Source organism: Empidonax traillii, unplaced genomic scaffold (genome assembly GCF_003031625.1).
Source record: "Empidonax traillii isolate 1590-97213 ecotype Southwest subspecies unplaced genomic scaffold, ASM303162v1 scaffold712:size431070, whole genome shotgun sequence".
Taxonomy (NCBI): Eukaryota; Metazoa; Chordata; class Aves; order Passeriformes; family Tyrannidae; genus Empidonax; species Empidonax traillii.
In genome coordinates, this window is record NW_020955905.1 from 385462 (window position 1) to 392846 (window position 7385).

Sequence of the window (7385 nt, forward strand, 5' to 3'; positions counted from 1 at the left end):
CAAGCATTGGAACAGCCTACCCAGAGAGGTGGTGGATTCACCATCCCTGGAGGTTTTTAAGCAGAGATTGGATGTGGCCCTTAGTGCCATGATATAGTAATTGGAGTTGGATCAGGGGTTGGACTTGATGATCTTGGAGGTCTTTTCCAACCCAATCTATTCTATGATTCTATGATTCTATGAAAGAAAGAAAGAAAGAAAGAAAGAAAGAAAGAAAGAAAGAAAGAAAGAAAGAAAGAAAGAAAGAAAGAAAGAAAGAAAGAAAGAAAGAAAGAAAGAAAGAAAGAAAGAAAGAAAGAAAGAAAGAAAGAAAGAAAGAAAGAAAGAGAAAGAAGAAAAAGAAAAAAGGGAAAAAAAGAAAAAAAAGAAAAAAGAAAAAAAAAGGGAAGGAGGAGACATAGATTGTTCCCCCTTTTAAACTGTTGTTATTCTGACAAGGAGGGAGGCAGAGGAGCTGTGATGGAGCCTGTTTCTCAGTTCAGGAGCTGTTGTTTGTCAGGCAGGGCAGCACAGACAAATGAAGTTGCAGAAGGTGCTGCCACAGCCCTGAGGGCACCATTCCAGAAGTGTGTTCATCCCACCAAAGTATCCTGCTTCAAATCAACCCCCAGACTTCATCTAACTGGATCAAATGTATTTCCAGCATGGATTTCAACAAAGCACAGGAAGGACATGGAGCTGTTGGGGCGAGCCCAGGGGAGGCATCAAGATGATCAGAGGGATGGAACAGCTCTGCTGGAATGAAAGGCTGGGAGAATCTGGATGATCTCTAAGGTCCCTTCCAGCCCAGGCCATTCTATGATTCTATCCTATGATTCTAAAAGACATGTCCTCATGTGGATGAAGGATTTCTGCCTTACATTGTGCTCCATCCCCAGCTGTAGCAGAAAGCAAAGTCCAGACCTCCTGCTAATCTTTATTGGTGCTGGGCTGGCTTTGCATCTCTGAGCTGAGGGGAACAGGATCCTCTGGCTGAATTTCAGAGGTTCAGCTCAGTCAAGAAGTCTATCAGTCAACCATATCAGTTCAGAGTACTGTGTGTAGTCTTGGACACCAAAATATAAGACAGAAGGATGTAAAGCTGTTAGAAAGTGTCCAAAGGAGTGCTACAAAGATGGAAAGGTCTAGAAGGGTCTAGAGGGGAAGATATACAGGGAATAGCTGAGGTCATTTGGCTTGTTCAGCTTGGAGGAGACTGAAGGGAGACCTCACTACAGTTACAGATTCCCTGTGAGGGGAAGAGGAGGGGCAGGCCCTGAGCTCATGAACACTCATGACGCAATAGAAGCTCAAGGAATGATTCTTTATCAAAGCAAGACTTACAGACTCTTAGGACAACGCCCATTTGCCTGGCAGCGGATGAAACTTCTCCAACTCGAGGACCATCTCTGTCCAATGCATGTTAATCATGGCCTTGTTCCAGCCCAGTAGTAACTGAGACTGGAGATCAGATGCAGTGCATCGAGTCAGGTGGGTGGGACTGTGATCCCTCAGCTGAGAAGACAAGCCCAGCAGCTGCTGCTCCTCTCTTGGCTGGCAGAATGACCTCCTTGGAAAAGCAGCATCTCATGGTCTCTGCTGCAGATCTGGGGACAGCAGTGACATCAGAGACCAGGCCAGTGCTGAACATCCCATGGCCAACCACTGCCAAGTCTGAGAGGGGCAGAAAGGTATTAAGGTGGGAGCAGTAAGTGAAACCTGGTATTCACCCAAGGTGGAGATTTTAGAACAGGTTTGGCCGGGGGAGACACTGAGTTGGGGTTTCACTCATTCACACCCACTGATCCCCAACTGCTCGAATCCCAGGGAACCACAGAATGGTTTGGGTTGGAAAGAACCTTTAAGACCATCCAGTTCCATCCCCCCTGCCAAGGGCAGGGGCAACTTCCACTATCCCAGGTTGCTCCAAACCCCATCCTGGCCTTTAACGCTTCCAGGGATGGGGCAGCCAAAGCTTCTCTGGGCAAACCTCTCGCCCCTATTATTACTATTATTATTATTAATTTCATTATTATTGCTCTATTGTTATTTCCATCATGTCTGTTACTCATTCTCAATTATATCAAACTGTTATCTGGAGATCTACAGCAATTTCTGGACCCCTCCAGGCACTGATCGTGCTGCGCTATTTCCTAATCAGAGATATGGGAATAACTGGTTTTTCATTTTTTGCTGCCAATTCCACAAGGTGAGCAAATAAATGAATAAGTTGGAGGCACGTCTGAAATGAGGCTAAGAAAAACAAAAGAAAAGCAGCTAACTGAAAATGGAAAACAAACAAACAGGGGAGCAAGCCCGGCGCATCTGAGTTTAAATGAATGTTGTCTTCCGCCCGCAATGAATTTCTTCATGTTGTTTTCAAGCTTTATAATGTTTTTCCTCAGCACAGTTGAAAAGAAAATATCTAAATGGAACATCAGTTCAAATTAAAAGAAAATAATAATAATAAAAAAAGGAAGTGTCTATTTTTAGGAGAAGAGCAAAGTGAAATGTTTCGGTTTTGATTTTCTGCGGATGAAAAAAGTCAAAAAGTCTTGTGGAGTTTCTATCAGTTTGGGATCTACCTTTTTCCAACAAAATTCTTTCAGCTGGAGTTTTTTTGACTGGCTTATAGCAAGTTGGTGGAGCTGGAAATGCCAACCTGCATTTAAGAATAGCAGTCCCCTTATCCTGGTCATGATCTTAACTTTTAAGTCACTAGTGGAGCAAGCTGGCACAGAATAAAGAAGCCAATTGATCTGAAAATTGTCTAAAATCAGAGAAAAGTAACTCCTAGCTGGGTGAAAAATTCATCCATTCACAAATTCAGGGCTGAATTCTCCACTTTGAAAAATACTGCGCATTTCTGCAGCTGTCAGACTCGCTGTAACCTTAGGGGTGTGTCTTACTCCACGTGGGTCCATGAATCCCGCAGCGTTCTTTAATAATGTATATTAATAATCAAATATTCAAGAAGCTCCTAATAGAGGAGTCGTCGTGTGAAGTAGGAAATTAATCTTGTCATCACTCTCCTTATAAACTTCCTGTGAAATGGATACTCCCTTCTCACAAACGTCTGTTCCGTGAGGGGCACTGGAGGATCAGAAACTTTCATGGCATCCACCAAGTGGAAACACACGACAGGGAGAGAAAGCTTTGATTTTTCTTACCTGTAAAGAAATGCAGATACAGAGCTTTGAACGAGTTTCCAACCATGGAATTCTTTACTGAACTTTGGGGAGCTGAAAATCCAGGCATCCCACGGGAACTACTCACTGGGAGACCCTTCCTAGACAATGGGAAGAATCATGGAAAATTGGTTTGGGTTGGAAGGGACTTTAAAGATCGTCTTGTTCCAACCTCCTACCATGGTCACATGGACACCTTTCCTATCCCAGGTTGCTCCAAGCCCTGTCCAACCTGGCCTTGGACACTTCCAGGAATGGGGCAGCCACAGCTTCTCTGTGCCATGGCCTCATCACCCTCATGATACAGAATTTCTTGCTGACAGAAGATCTAAAACTACCCTCCTTTAGTTTAAAACCATCCCTCCTTGTCCTATAACTTTCTGCCTGTGTGAAACCTCACACTCCCTCTTTTTTTTTGTAAGTACTGGAGGGTCACAGTGAGGCTTTCTCAGAGGCTTTTCTTCTCCATGCTGAGAAGAGATGAAGTTGACCTCTCCTGGAGGGTGACTGTTCCCCCTACCCTGGTGGTCTGGCTGGAATCACCATCAGGAAGAGCTGATCTCTCTGTTAATCTCACAACAGCTGAGATCAAGGCCCTGCCTGTACCCAGAGTCATGTCAGGCAGGCGAGATGGATCCTGTCCCCCCTTTATGTTGTGTTTCTTGTTCTGCTTTGGGTTCATTTCTTCCCGAAAGTGCCGAGAAAAGACATCTGAGAAGGCAGCATCTCGTGCAGTGGATCTGTTCCTACCTGGGTAGCACTTTGATGGTTAAACAAAGGTGTGCTCCTGTTACAAGTCCCAAATCCTCCCATTTTCCACTGAGTAAAGGACAGATGAGCAGTGTTTCCATATTTGCCCGAGTGCTGCCCTGACTGCTCACAAATTTTGCAAAGTGAGCCAACTTGTGAGAGGAGATGAAGGACACGAGATATTCTGGCTTCCTTAGGGGCAGTCAGCCTCGGAAAAGCGGCAGAGCTTTGTCAAGGAGGTGAGAAAAGGAAAACAATTCACATTAATGTCCTGCAAAATGGTGTCTGTGATACACCTGGCTGGCCTTGTGTCCTCCTGAGGGGTGTTATCATCTCCCTTCCTCAACTGCCGTTTGCTGTGTGGTCTTATTTAACAGTCCACAAATGTGGATTGCCACTCTGATCTTCCTGCTAGACCTTTCCAGCCTCAGCTGAGCCCAGGAAGGCAGGTTGGGTGAAGCTGGCCAACTAAAAGGTGACCCAGACTGAAGACAACATCTCAGGATACTTTGTGTTTCCACTGTAGAAACGAGATTTCCAGCACATGTCAAGTCCTCTGTGTTTTAGGTGCCGTATAAATATTTAATTTAGAAGTCTGAGCACAAACTCCAAAAAAAAAAAAAAAATCAACCAGTCTTCTGTCAAGATTCAGTGGGGGAACTGTCTCGAATTGTGAGAGCAGCAAACTACAACCCTCAATATCCTTACTGATGCATTTCCCATGAAACACTTGAAAACCTCTCCTGCTCTTAGGGATCTTCAGGAGTCCAAGAAAACAGGGGGGAAAAAAAAAAATAAAAAAATAACGAGGAGGTCGCCTGCAAATCATACCAGCCTTACCGCTGCCTCGAATTTTTTGCTGCCAGGAGTTCAAATTTCTCCAAACAACAAATAAGCACAAAGATTTCACTGGATCTCAGCAAGTGACAGGCCCGGGGAAGGGGATCAGCCTCTCCCAAGCACTAATTGAAACTCGGCAGGTTCCTGCTGCTGTCACAGCATCTCCAGGATGGATTTTCCAGGGGGAACGCTCGTCTCCTGGGCAAGGCTCTCGTAGAGATAATAAGGCTGCTTAAAATAAAATAAATAATTAAAAAAAAAAAGAATAAAATAATAATAATAATAATAAAATAACAACTGCCTCTCCCAGCCCTCATTTGATTTCACATCCCAAATCCAATCGCAGATCTCCCTGATATCCCACAATTTAACGGTCATTTGTGCGCGGTTTAAGGCCCATTGTCAGCGACGTCGGAGCGGATAAGCCAATTAGATCAGCTGGGTCTTGCATTCATGTAAGACAAATATATATCAAAGCAATTAAATTTGCAGTTTAATCCCTTCCAGAACTATGAAGAAGACAGTTGCCTGAAGGTCTCAGTGTTTTTGTTTTTTTTTTTTTTTTTTTTGTGCCTCCTGTTTCCAGCTCCTGACTTTGACGCGTGGTTTTGGAAGTGCTTATTTAGCAAGGTACACAAATGAGTTATTGGCCTCAGAATCTCCCAGGTGGAGAGGCTGAAGCCCTGAGGGGAGAGAGGTCCCTGCAAGCAGGCGAAGGCATCAGCAAGATGGCAGGGAGTATTTTTAATTTCCCCTCATCGCCCACCTGCTTCTGCCCCACAAGGTTTGGTTTTCCCTCACAGCCTTCTCCCACACGGATGATTTACCGCTGCTCAGCACGGCCGAGGGCTGGAATGTTTGCACACTGACAGGCAGGGGATGGGAATATTGGAATATTGAATCAGCAGTTGCTACTCTGGGGAACGATGGGGTGATCTCATCCGCCCTCTGGAAGAGACCCTGGGGGGAGATGAGACCTGCAGAGGGGGCCCATTGCTTCTTGCTGACACGGGGATGGTCCAGAGGGATTTGTGTCCTTCCATCACAGCCCAGGGAGACCACCAGCCTCCTCCTGAGCAAGCCCAGGGCCATGTCTCTGTCCTTCTGTGGGGCCAGCAGACAGCCCTGCCTTGCTTGGCACTGATTGTTTGTGAAATTTCCTCCATTATTTATGAATTTTCCATGCAGCCACCCTTGGTTTAATGCTTCCCCTGCTGTATGCTCGGCATCTATTTCCATTCTCATTACAAGACTAGAGGAATCGATGCAGGTCAACATTAGAACATATTTTATCATGCAATAACAGACTGTTTGGGGTTGGAAGGGACCTTTTAAGATCATCCAGTTCCACCCCCTGCCATGGGCAGGGACACCTCCCACTATCCCAGGTTGCTCCAAGTCCCATCCAACCTGGCTTTGGACACTTCCAGGGATGGGGCAGCCACAGCTTCTCTGGGTAACCTGTGCCAGGGCCTCCAGGGTAGGAAGTGACCCTGACTGTCTGCTGTTGTCTTATCTCCTAATTTGAAGTTCTTCTGATCTGAGGGTTTCTTACTTAAAGGTTTGTATCATTTTTTTGTTGTTGTTGTGGTAATGAGAACCCTCAGCTCATTCTGGTCTCTCTGTCAGTCATGTCTGGACTAATCCCAAAGCTTCCCAGGGGCTCCCAGTCTTGCAGAGTTGCTTTGGAAAACAGCAACCAAAGGGGTTTCTCAAACCACTGCAAAAATCCAACTCCAGGAACCTCTTCTAGAAACTCTTTATTGGTTGTCTACACTGGTTTAGACATCTCTGTAGTCTGGGGAACAGGAGGTTGGAAAGAAAAAAACATGGAAAATTGCAATCTTCTGAGGGGGAAGCATCCCTGAAGGGTTGCCTCTTGCAAGCTGGGAGAAGCCTTGGTTTACATCAGAGCAAGAGCAACATATTCAGCAAAGAGCATCCACTTCTCTGGTGAGAACACCTCACCAGTGATGGGACGAGGGGAAACGGCCTCAAGCTGCACCAGGGGAGGTTTAGATTGGATCTTGGGAAAAAGTTATTCACCAGAAGTGCCACCAATCATTGGAAGAGGCTGCCCAGGGAAGTGGTGGAGTCACCGTCCCCTGAGGTATTTAAAGGACGTGTGACTGTTGGGGACATGGTTTAGTGGTGGCCTCGGCACTGCTGGGTTAATGGGTGGACTTCAGGGTCTCAGAGGTCTCTGCAACCCAAATGATTCTGTGATTCTGTAGCATCACTTGTGTTAGGCAGTGGCTACAACTGGTTACTCTTCTGCACAGGTCAGGAAGAGGAAGTGTCACCTCCCTTATTGATAAGGCACAACCTTTGGGGAGCATCAGCATTCAGATGAGGCACCAACTGCACTGCAGAGGGCTGGCACCTCTAATTCACATGATGCTGTGGTGGGTCATTTCAGTGTAGGATTCACCTGACCTGTTGTTCTTCCCTAAGTGTCTCATCCCAGCTGCACTCTCCCCCCCCCACCCCCACCATGGCCAAAGGAAGGCAGAAACTTCCAGAGGATGATTTATTGGATGTTGTAGATGCTTGTTGTGAAATGTCTTCATGCTCAGGTGGTTCAGTGATGGGGCAACCAGACTGTGCTCAGCCACAGAGCAGAAAGTG